The sequence below is a fragment of the Leptonychotes weddellii genome, chromosome 8 (genome assembly GCF_054177405.1).
Source record: "Leptonychotes weddellii isolate Sample4059 chromosome 8, ASM5417740v2, whole genome shotgun sequence".
Classification (NCBI taxonomy): Eukaryota; Metazoa; Chordata; class Mammalia; order Carnivora; family Phocidae; genus Leptonychotes; species Leptonychotes weddellii.
Genome location: NC_138376.1, coordinates 96145004 through 96156563, shown reverse-complemented (window position 1 = coordinate 96156563; position 11560 = coordinate 96145004). Strand labels below are relative to the sequence as shown.

The 11560-nt window shown below is 36.8% G+C and overlaps 1 long non-coding RNA gene across 1 annotated transcript in view; it reads left to right on the top strand.

The window, feature by feature from the left end:
- The window catches only part of LOC115937928 (uncharacterized), a 218425-nt gene that overhangs the window by 24835 nt on the left and 182030 nt on the right, over positions 1 to 11560 (top strand). The window lies entirely within an intron of this gene.

The following is an 11560-nucleotide window of genomic DNA, read 5'->3' as shown; positions in this document are numbered from 1 at the left end:
TTCTGCATGTGGCTGTCCAATTTTCCCAACACCATTTTTTGAAGAGACTGTCTTTTTTCCATTGGACATTCTTTCCTGCTTTGTTGAAGATTAGTTGACCATAGAGTTGAGGGTCCATTTCTGGGCTCTCTATTTTGTTCCATTGATTTATGTGTCTGTTTTTGTGCCAGGAACATTTCCTTTAGCTTTGGAATCTATAGAATGTACCCATAAAACTTGGCAAGTACTAGTTTTCCATAAAGGCCTTCTTATGAATAAATGAACACATGAGTCACACACAGTTGCACAACTTAAATATACTACACAAACTCATCTTAAAGTGTATAGATAATTTTAAAAAGTACAAATGTACCTATTTTAGTCTCCCCTAGGCTTCTTTGGACCTACTATATAGGTGTTCGAGTATTCTTGCTTTAGAACAGATTTATAGAAAAGGGTTGGAATTGGTCCAAATGTCCCACATCATATTCTTGCAGCCACTTTTGGTAGGTGACATAATGAGAGCAACATATGTACCTATAACAACTACTACTGTGTGTGAAGGATGGATTTTTGAGCAAAAATGGAAATATATCTGTTTTTCACATCTGAGAGTTAGGAGAATCAAAGGTTGCCCACTCTACCCAAACTCTCAATTTTGTTACCAGGATGAGTGGGTGGAAGATGCTGTAGAATAGAACAGAAGATGAAGTAGAGGAGAGAGCACATGATAAATGCTCAATAAGTAATGGAGAGATCAAGCACATAAGGATAATAGTTTTTTTTCTTGTATGTTTTTATTTTAACATACTTTCAGACTTATAGAAAAGTTGCAAGAAGATTTCAAAAGATACCCTTCACCTAAAAGATTCTCAAAAAGATTAACATTGAAAGTTGCAGATATGATGCAACTTACCCCTAAATATTTCAAGTGTACACCCTAAAATCAAGGAGATTCCTTACATAACAAATAGAATCATCAAAATCAGGAAATTAACATTGATATAAATTATTACTTAATATACAGACAGATTTTTCAAATTGTCCAAGTAATTCTCTTTATAGAAAGCAACCAACCAAGCAACCAACCAACCAACCAAACAGAACAGCAACAAAAAAAAGCTGCTGGATCTCACATTGCATTGTTTAGTCTCCTGTCACCTGGAATAGTTCTTCAATTTTGTTTCATATTTTATGACACTGACATTTTGAAGTGCACAGCCAGTTATATTACAAAATGTTCCTTAATTTGAATTTGTCTGATGCTTCCTCATGATTAGATTCAGGTTATACATTTTCAGCAGGAAAAACCTAGGAGAGGTGCTGTGTCCTTTTCAGTGCATCATTCTGCACTATAACGTTACTACTTTTTTTCATTGTAATTAATAAATATCTTAAGGGAGAAACTTTGAGACTATATAGATAACTGATGGCTCTTCAAATTGATACATACTAGTTTACTGTCCATTGATGATACTTGCCTGAAGCAATTATTTCAATGACAGTCGCTAAACAGTGACTTTCCCTGTATATCATTTCTTCTATATTTACTAGTTGCTTTTGCACTGTAAAGAAGGGCTTTCGGGCACCTGGGTGGCTCAGTTGGTTAAACGACTGCCTTTGGCTTAGCTCATGATCCTGGAGTCCCTGGATCAAGTCCCGCATCGGGCTCCCTGCTCAGCTAGGAGCCTGCTTCTTCCTCTAACCCTCCCCCCTCTCATGTACTCACTCTCTCTCATTCTCTCTCTCTCAAATAAATAAAATCTTTTAAAAAAAAAAAGAAGGACTTTCTTGGGAGGCCTTGGTGGCTCAGTCAGTTAAGCATCTGCCTTTGGCTCAGGTCATGATCCCAGAGTCCTGGGATCAAGTCCCGCATCAGGCTCCTTGCTCAGCGGGGAGCCTGCTTCCCCTTCTGCCTGCAGCATCTCCTGCTTGTGCTCTCTCTCTCTGACAAATTAAAAAAAGAAGAGATTTCTCTTCCTACCTCATGTATGTATATATGTGTGTGTATATATATGTATATGTGTGTGTGTGTGTGTGCATATCACTATGGACTCATGATTCTTATTTTATTCAATAGGATATAAGTTACTGTCTTTATCATTTTGATGTCCAGATTTCCAAGATTTGACTAATGAGAAGTCCTTCAAGCTGGCTTCTTTATCCTTTTGATATATCCCTATCATTCTTATTTTCTCCCACCCAAGTGGTACTTTCCCTGTCCCAAACCTGTTTTGTTTTATAAATGGAAAAGGGGTGTCATTGCTTTTAGATCTCAGCTGACAGAGCTGGGAAAGCTACAGGATTATTCAGACCTTCCTCCTTTCCACATTTGTAATTCTCTTCTTTGTCAGCAAGAAAACTGGCTCCCATTGACCATAGTATATTGACTTATTTGCTTAATACTAGAATATGCAGAAAGTAGTTTCAGAAATGCCAATCTATATGTCTATGAGAAAAAGAAAACTCTACTGATTGAACTTCAGTAATTGTTAACACTTTTTGTTTTTAGCTTGAAGGGATATAGTCCAACTATTCCACTTACAAGTTATTTGAGTTCGTTCTCCCTCTCATTTGGCTCATTTGTTTGTTTCTGTTTATATTTCATTTTTTCAGTTTTCCCCCCTCATCCTTGTTTTCTTGAGTATATGAAGCATTCACGTTTCCACAAGTCAAGATTATATAAAAAGTGGTATGATTTCCCACATTTGTTTTATTCTTTTCAACAGTCTTACTGGTTTCTGTTTTATCCTGCTCTGTTTCTTTATGCACAAATGAGTAGATACATGTATATTTTCTAAATCTCTCTCTTTTCTTGCCAAAATAACTTCATATAGATATATTTTTCTTTCTTTATTTAAGAGTACATCCTGGAGAGCAATCTGTATTGGTTCATAGATCTTATTCTTTCTTACAGTTGCATGGTACTCCATTGTGTGTATGCACCAGAGTTTATTCAACTGCTCTCCTATAAATGGGCATAAAGGTTTCCAATATTTAAAAATTATAAACAATACAGCAGTGAATAATCTAAATAATATTGTACAGATATATTTTTGTATTTTTGGAGGTGTATTTTCAGGGTAAATTCCTACAAGTGGAATTGCTGGCTCAAAAGGCAGACACATATGTAATTTTGTGAGATATCACACATCCCTGTCCATAAATGTTTTGTACATACCACTGGCAATGTGTGAGAGTGCCTGCTTTAATTTTTTGCCATATGATAAATATTATCTCATTGTAGTCTTAATTGACATTTATTTACTATGAATGAAGTTATTATATTTTAATATGTTTATGGGCCATTTTTATATCTTTTTTGATTACCTGTTTATATCTTCTGGGAATAATACTCAGTTGTTTCATGTTATAAATGGAGTAAGTGAAATAAATATGCTCACCTTTTGTTCAAACTTTTTGAAAGAGTGGCCAACTCAGTATTCAGAGGATTGCAGGTTTCCTCATCTGTAACCCATTGTCTACTATTGACAGGACTCTGCCTAAGTTATCCCAGAGAGAAGGGATATACAAAGCAGGAAGTTCTGTGACAACTAGAGACACTGTTCTTATGTTTGCAATTGCATTTGGAAAGTCAGGGAAGAAAGAATGAAAATGAGAGCTGGTTTTTCCACTCAGTTGAGTGGTTGAATTAGCTGACCTTTAAGGTCTCTTCCACCCTGAATTTTATGATTCCATGAATCATTCCTCTGACTCAGGCCAAGTTAGTGATGAAATTGCTGGGGAGGTGTGGAGGTCAGAGGTGAGCTGGAGACATGGTGAGTGTGAGAACAAGGAGAAGAGGGACGAGATTTTAAATAAGAGTACAGAGTTAAGAAATATATTTTTTCTCCTTTCAAAACCTGGTATCAGAAGGGGGAGTAAAAATGTGCATTGGTGAAAAGGAATATTGGGTGGATAGGAAATTGCAGGGGAGTGGTAGTATGGTCATGATAGAGAATGGATTTAGGGAGTTGGACAGGATTTTAAGGATGAATAAGATGACAAAAAAGCATAACCAGCCACCATCCCAACAGGGAGAACAAAGCAGTATGGGGGTGCACAAAGTCTTCAGAGTGATTTTTTCCTTCTTCCAATTTTATCTACTTTGCATATACATGTAAAAAAACTACTTTGGATAAGACAATCTAATGTCAAATCTGTAACAAGAAATTAAAGAAACGATTCCATTTACAATAGCACCAAAAACCATAAGATACCTCGGAATAAACCTAACCAAAGAGGTAAAGGATCTATAGTCTAGGAACTACAAAACACTCATGAAAGAAATTGAAGAAGACACAAAAAGATGGAAAAATATTCCATGCTCATGGATTGGAAGAATAAACATTGTTAAAATGTCTATGCTACCCAGAACAATCTATACCTTCAATGCCATCCCGATCAAAATTCCAATGACATTTTTCAAAGTCCTGGAACAAACAATCCTAAAGTTTGTATGGAATCAGAAAAGACCCCGAATCGCCAAGGAGATGTTGAAAAAGAAAAACAAAGCTGGGGGAATCACGTTGCCCGATTTCAAGCTATATTACAAATCAGTGATCACCAAGACAGCATTTTTTTGAATAGAGACACATGCACTGTGGTTTTAAAAAATGTCTTCAGATTTTAAGGCCATTCTTAGAGGACAGACATTAAGGGAGAAGTGAAAAGCCTCTATAGATCAAAGTATTTATAAGAAGAGATTGAAAGTATCTTGAAACAATTTAATATTATTTAACTATCCTCAGTTGTAGAGGATATTTTCCTTCAGTTGACCAAAGAGATTTTGAGGTGGCAAATCATTGCATATGAAAGTGGACGTGCCATTTTCATTTTATCTTAAAGAAGTACTCAAAACAATAATATACAAAGGAGAAGTAGCCTGGGGGATGACAGCAGTGACAATGGTACCATGGTGACTTAAAATGGGTAGATAATACTTGTCTGTTGTAATAATGATGATGATAGTGATAATGATAATAATAATTAACACAGACACTTACTGAAAAGCTTAAGCTTCTATTTTGCTGGTATGATGGCATCTTTCTATCACTAAAGGAGTGAAAAATGCGTGAGAATGAAAATTCACATCAAGCAGCACCAAGGTAACATACATAAGAAGATAATGTTCGCCTTTAAATGACTTCCATGGTTCTCTAGCTCTACTGTGTTGGCTTTACTTTGCTCAACCTCTGAATGGCTGAGCTGCAGAAGACAAAAAAAGTATCTCCTGTCCCAGTCATCTGTGTCCTGTACAGCTCTTCCATTTTGAATTGAGCAGAAAGAACAATGAAAATGTCTTTTATTTGCCTTTTGGCTCTTTTTTTGTCTTTTGCATAAATGCATTAATTCAAAAATTATTTACTGAAAACCAACTCTGAGCTCAGCACTGGGTAATTCGTTATAATACCTTTCATTGGATAATATGCTGGATATTTGTTTTATTATTGCTGTGTAAATTGGCAACACATAAGCTCCAAGAGAACAGAAATTTTGTTTCTTGTTTTATTTAAAAAAAAAAAAAAACTGATGAAATGCACATAATATTTGTTTAATGAATGGAGAAATAAATGAATGAGTGGATGGAAAGGGGAGATAAGGATGAATAAGATGGAATAGTTTACTGTTGAGTACCTTACAATGAAGAGGTGAGAGTGGTAATAGACACAAGGACAGGTAGTTATAAAGTAAGGTGGTAATACAAGGAATGAAAATACATACAAAGAGTTCATAGAAACCCATATCCCAGGCTGGGTTGGAGATGAATGGGATGGAAAAATATTACATTAATATGACTGTATTATTAGTTATACGTGTATAATCCTGTTTTACTCACTTTTTTCTTATCTTCTTCATTTTCTTCAACTTAATATTTAATGTCTAGGTATGGCTAGGCCTGCTCAATAGCAAAAGTATGACCTTAGTACTAGAAATAGCTAATAGTTATTCAGTGTTCTACTTCATGTCATTTCCTTCTCAAAATATTTTGCTGTTTTAACTCATTTAATTCTCACAACCCTTTGAGGTAGTTACATTTATTATTTCCCTTTTATAGATACAAAAACTGAGGCACAATAAGGCTAAGGGATTTGTCCAAGGACGCATAGCTAGGAAGTTGGTAGAATGAGAATTGTATCCAGGCACTTAGTTCTTGATACTCTTTTTTTTTTTAAATTAAAGTATAGTTGACACGCAATGTTACATTAGTTTCAGGTGCCCAACATAGTGATTCCACAAATCTATACCTTATGCTGTGCTCACCACAAGTATGGCTACCATCTGTCACCATACAACACTATGACAGTACCATTGACCATACCTTGTATCCATATGACTTATTCATTCCATAACTGGAAGCCTGTATCTCCCACTCCCCTTCACCCATTTTGCCCATCTCATATCCCCCTTCCCTCTGGCAACTATCAGTTTGTTCTCTGTATTATTTATGGGTCTGTTTCTGCTTTTCGTTTGTTTATTCCTTTGGTTTTTTAGTTTCCACATGTAAGTGAAATCATATGGTATCTGTCTTTCTTTGACTTATTTCACTCAGCATAACACCCTCTAAGTCCATCCATGTTGTTGCATATGGCAAGATCTCATCTTTTTTATGACTGAGTAATATTCAGTGTGTGTGTGTTTGTGTGTGTGTGTGTGTGTGTGGTATATATATACCACATCTTCTTTATCCATCCATTTGTTTATAGACACTTGTGTCGATGCTTTTTGATTAGTGTACCCAGGCTTTTTCTCTCTCACTTCTACCAGAATGTCAGAAAGTGCTTTCAGGACTTTCTTTACATTATGGTGTAAGTGTACAATAAGTTCAATATGCTATTTACCTCATGAGTATTTACAAGGGCAGAAACACTAAGACAAAGGAATAACTTCTAATTGGAGAATCTCAGTCACCAGATAATGAGAACATTTTTTGGTGGGGAAAAGAATCTTTAAAAATGCTCCTTAACTCTTACTACTTCGGTCATCCCTTCAGTTGTCAGACATTTATTGAGTACATAGTGGGTGTATTCCAAGTTATGTTCTCTGGAAGCAGCTGCTGAAATGGAATTGGAGTACAAGGTCTTTATCAGGGACCAACAGCTATGAAAAGAATAGGTGGCAGCAGAACTGGACCAAGGGAGAAGTCAAATTGCAAAGCAGGGCTGACAAAATCTCAGTCCATTTGTCACAGAGCTCTGGAGTCAAAACTGCCCATCAGCTTTGTCCCAGATTGGCTTCCATTCTTTATCCTCCTACATCACTCCCCTTGGTTGTTTGGGTAGAAGATGCAGGCTTCCAGAAAAGGGCATGATCTCAAGTGAGGCAATCACCATCTACACCTGAGGCCAACTAAATGGAACCAACAGCTGGAGTTCTGACTGCACTCCCAGCAGCTGGGCAACAAGTCTTTCCATGAAAGGGCACCTGGATGGCATATCTCTGCATCTACCACAAGGTGCCAGACCCTGGGCTAAGTGCAGGGAACAAGCAGATAAAGAAGACACCGTCCCTTTGTTCAAGGAGAAATAGTTCCATCTGATCTATCAATGGTTACCTCTGATTGCTTTTCTTTCTTAATAATTTTGATTGCCCAAAACCTTAGATTTGTCCAAAGCCCTAGAGGGGCTTTCTGTTCATGGGCAAACAGGAATGATTATTGAAAACAGAGCAGGTAGACCTGGGTTTGTGCTTGGGAAGTCACTTTTCCTGAGCCTTTGTTTACTTATCTATAAGGTGAATATTACAAGTATCCTTTGGAGAGAGTTCTAGAAGCTACACAAGATATTTATAAATTTTCTAGCAAAGAGTTCTAAAATTTAGTAAGTGCTCAGTAAATGGCAGCTATTATTACTGCCCTCTTTATCATCATTAGATTCATGCTTACCACCAGCGGCCTTCTCTAAATATCTGTCAAGGTGGGCTTGAATCATCTTTTCTGTCCTTCATTTTGACCATGACATATCTTCTCAAATATGTCTAGATCTTCATATTCTACTTCAAAACTCTTTAGCTCTCTGCTTCTTATGAGTTTACTTCTGTCCATTTTCCCCATCTCCTGATACATATATTTTTTTTCCTTTCTAGGAAAAATTTCCTTAATGCTTCTACTCCATCCTTAAATTTTATTACCTTGGCTACAAGTCATATTTAGGAAGTTTGTACCTTTTAGCTAAGCAGACATTTTTACAAAATGTTTTATTCTTTTGTAAATTCCTCCAGGATGACTGGAAGAGAACAGCAAACTCTCACTGACACACATCCCTCATGATTCCCTCTTTACTATTATTGAATGTCACACAGCATATGCTTTCTGCTTACATGTAGCATTTATAGACATTCATTACTAGGACAGAGAATCATATAACTGTAACGCTGGAAGTAATAGAAACTTTTGGCCTCATCTGCCTCATATAGAAGATGGGGAAATTATTCTTAGAGAAATTAAGTTGCTCGTATTCATGCAGCTAGTTAAGCAGACACAAGCCTTGGTGATTAAAGTTGTTTAACTCTATGCTCTTGTCTGTTCTTTATTTTCTGTATCAATAATGCTATTTTAAGTTTCATATTCCTTGGGTATAAACACATGAATCAATATAGTCACCAGAGACTTACTCTATAAGAACTTAATAAACATGTGAGGGAAGATGGTTCTTCTCTACCTTCTCTTTTCCCAATTAGTCACATCAGAATAAGAATAAGGGGAGATGGGAGAATCTTGAGCAGGTGGTTGTCTTCATCCTCCCTTCTCCCTGCCCCCATGTTTCTGCCAGAGTTCCCACCCACACCATTGGCTAGGATATCTCTATAAGGTGATGTTTCAGGAAGAATTGGGGCCAGTTGCTTACCTTCAGGTTCCAACCATCTTGCAATCCCAGATCTTAAATGTCAATTTCCTGGAACCTTCCTTTAGGATGAGGGCAGGACCCTATATTGCAAGTCTCAGAGAAAATGTGGGGATCTGTAGATCCAGCAAGTGCTCTTAAATCTGAGCTGCTGAGGGGAGTATACACTTAATCTGGGATGGAGAAAGGGAGATAATTCCAGTTTTCTACTCATGAGGAAGTTTTACTGGGGCTTAGCTGCCCTTTCCCTAATACAACTCACAGAACCAGTGACTTCAGAGGGTTATGGGGTTTTCCCTTTGTTCAAGCTCTGGGTCATGGTGCTCTTTGCTGACAGTTTAATGCATATTTAGGAAAATTCAGTTTGTCTTGGGCCATTTCCAAACCACAGACCTCCTTTGCATTCCTGACTTCTCTACTGTGTCCTCTATGGGATTTGCAGAAGAGGACAAGACAGTCTGGAAAGAAAAACAAATGATTCTGTATTTATTAATGATAATGATAAAATTTTCAAGCTGGGAAGGTTATCTTTAAGTCAAAAGCTATCTCCCAAAGACCACATAAGTGAGAAATTACAGATTATTTCATGTGTTTCTTAACAATGCATTTTTGGTGAACACACCTTCCTTTGAGTAACTCAACAAGTTTCAAATTGGTTAACTTTTCAATGTAATGGTTGTTTGGGAAATTTTTATTTTCCTTAAATTTTTTGAGTCATAGGTTCAGCAAACATATTTTCCATTGCTTTTTGAAGCCCAAATACTCTTTTTGCTCATTCATTGATGATAATATGGTTTATATTATGAAGAGACTGTTGGTAATATAAATGCTACTTTGTAATTCCCAAAAGCCATAGAATTTTAACTTATTTTTCTTTATAGTTCCTAAACAACAAAGAGGCCATTGCATACTTTCTCCTTCTTATAAGCATCCATTCACAGGGACAGAGTGGTGATAAAAAAATGAGCTGTGCCTTCCCTCATGGAGTTCAACATCTAGAGTGAAATTAGACATTAAACAGGCAATTATGTACCAGGAAGGCCTCACCTCCTTAATCTCTGAATGCTGTTGTTTAGTAAAATTACAACTGACACCAGATAAGAATTATAAGTTGCCAAAGAGACAAATGCACAGAGGAATTATTCAAACTGTGTTGAATACAGTGGTGATTAGTTGGCAACCTTAGCAGAAGAGGGCTGGAGAAGAAAAGTGGGAATTTTCACAAAGATAGCTCATGTTTTTAAGTTTGCAGTTTCTCTCTTTTTCAAAGGAAACCTAAATAATGGCCTTACGGCTTTGGTTCAGAGCACAACTATTGAATCTGGTTGTTCTTGGAATGGTCTGGGAAGTCACAGTGGGCAGGGAGGGAATGTAGGCCTGGCTTCATTTTTGCTTGCACAGATTTAAAACACCGACTTCTTTTCAGAGATCCTGAAGATATTTTGTTTAACAATATAAATTAACAAGAATAATAAGAACTTCAAGAAAATAGACTATATCTGAATATTAAGAAGACTGTATCAGTCAGATGTGCTAGCCTCTGGACTAGCATATCTAAGGATGTATGAGAAACCTTGTTGCTTGATATTGTTTCAAACTGGAGTGACTAATCTGATAGTAAAACAAAAGAAATCATAGCTTGCACTAACAAAAGAATAGAAAAGACTTAGTAAACATTTTCTACCTCTAGGTTTTTATCTGTAGTTTTCATATGTGACCATTGCCAGCATAGTGAGGATAATCATTTCCTACTTTAAGAGGTTTCTGTTGGATAAATAAACACATAGTATAATAATAAAAATCAAGAAATTTTGAAATCATTATATGACAATAAAATTACAATGAGACATGTACTTGCTCAGCACATATGGAACAAATATTCCCCATAATAAAGGAGAATATTGGGTGATTTTTCAGTCTGTTTCAATTCTAGAAGCTCAGGGTAGATATACTGCATTAGAGTCCTCTTTTGTTTTCATAATGGAACACTTGAATGGGGCACCACAGCATCAACTGTGAAACTGTAGCTAGATTCCTCTGCCATCCTTCTATCCCCAGCATTTTATATCATTCCTGAAATTCAGCCCAGGGTGCAAAAGTCAGATTTGCCACAGTGTACACTTCCAGAATGCATTCCTTTCAACCTTTTAAAAGTTTAGATTCATCATTACCTTTAGAATGACTATAGGAAGATACTTCTATTTAGGGAATGTTGAATAAAAATAATTTTGTTTTTTGTCCTTAGAATTTTTAACTGGAAGAAAAAGATGAACCCAACAAACATCCAGAGAATATGAGTCTGGAGTAAGGTCTCATTCATCCAAGAAAGTTTTAGCATTTGAACAGGTTAGAAAGGATCCAATCTTTCAAGTAAATCAGGAGATAGTTCTGAAATACCAGGATCAGAGCAGTTAGTCAAGTTCTAGAGATAAGAGACAGGGCAGGATGCTTCAGGTAAGAAGCTCTGAAGCAGGGAACAGCTGGGCACCTGAGCAGAAATGGTCATGCAGGTCCTGTAGGCAGAGGTCACCAAGCCAGCTTCTGGGAGGCGAGTAGATCAGGAGACACTCAAGGTGAGCTGTGAAAAGAAGACAGAAGCGATTTGTTCTTGGACTCCTTTGAACTCCTGCTATGTGGGTGGGCTGGAGCTTGCAGGTGTCTGTAGCCAGGAGAGACAGGGCCTCACCAAGATCAGCTTTCAGTTTTCTGTTATCCTCGCCCCTTGTCTCAAGCTATTC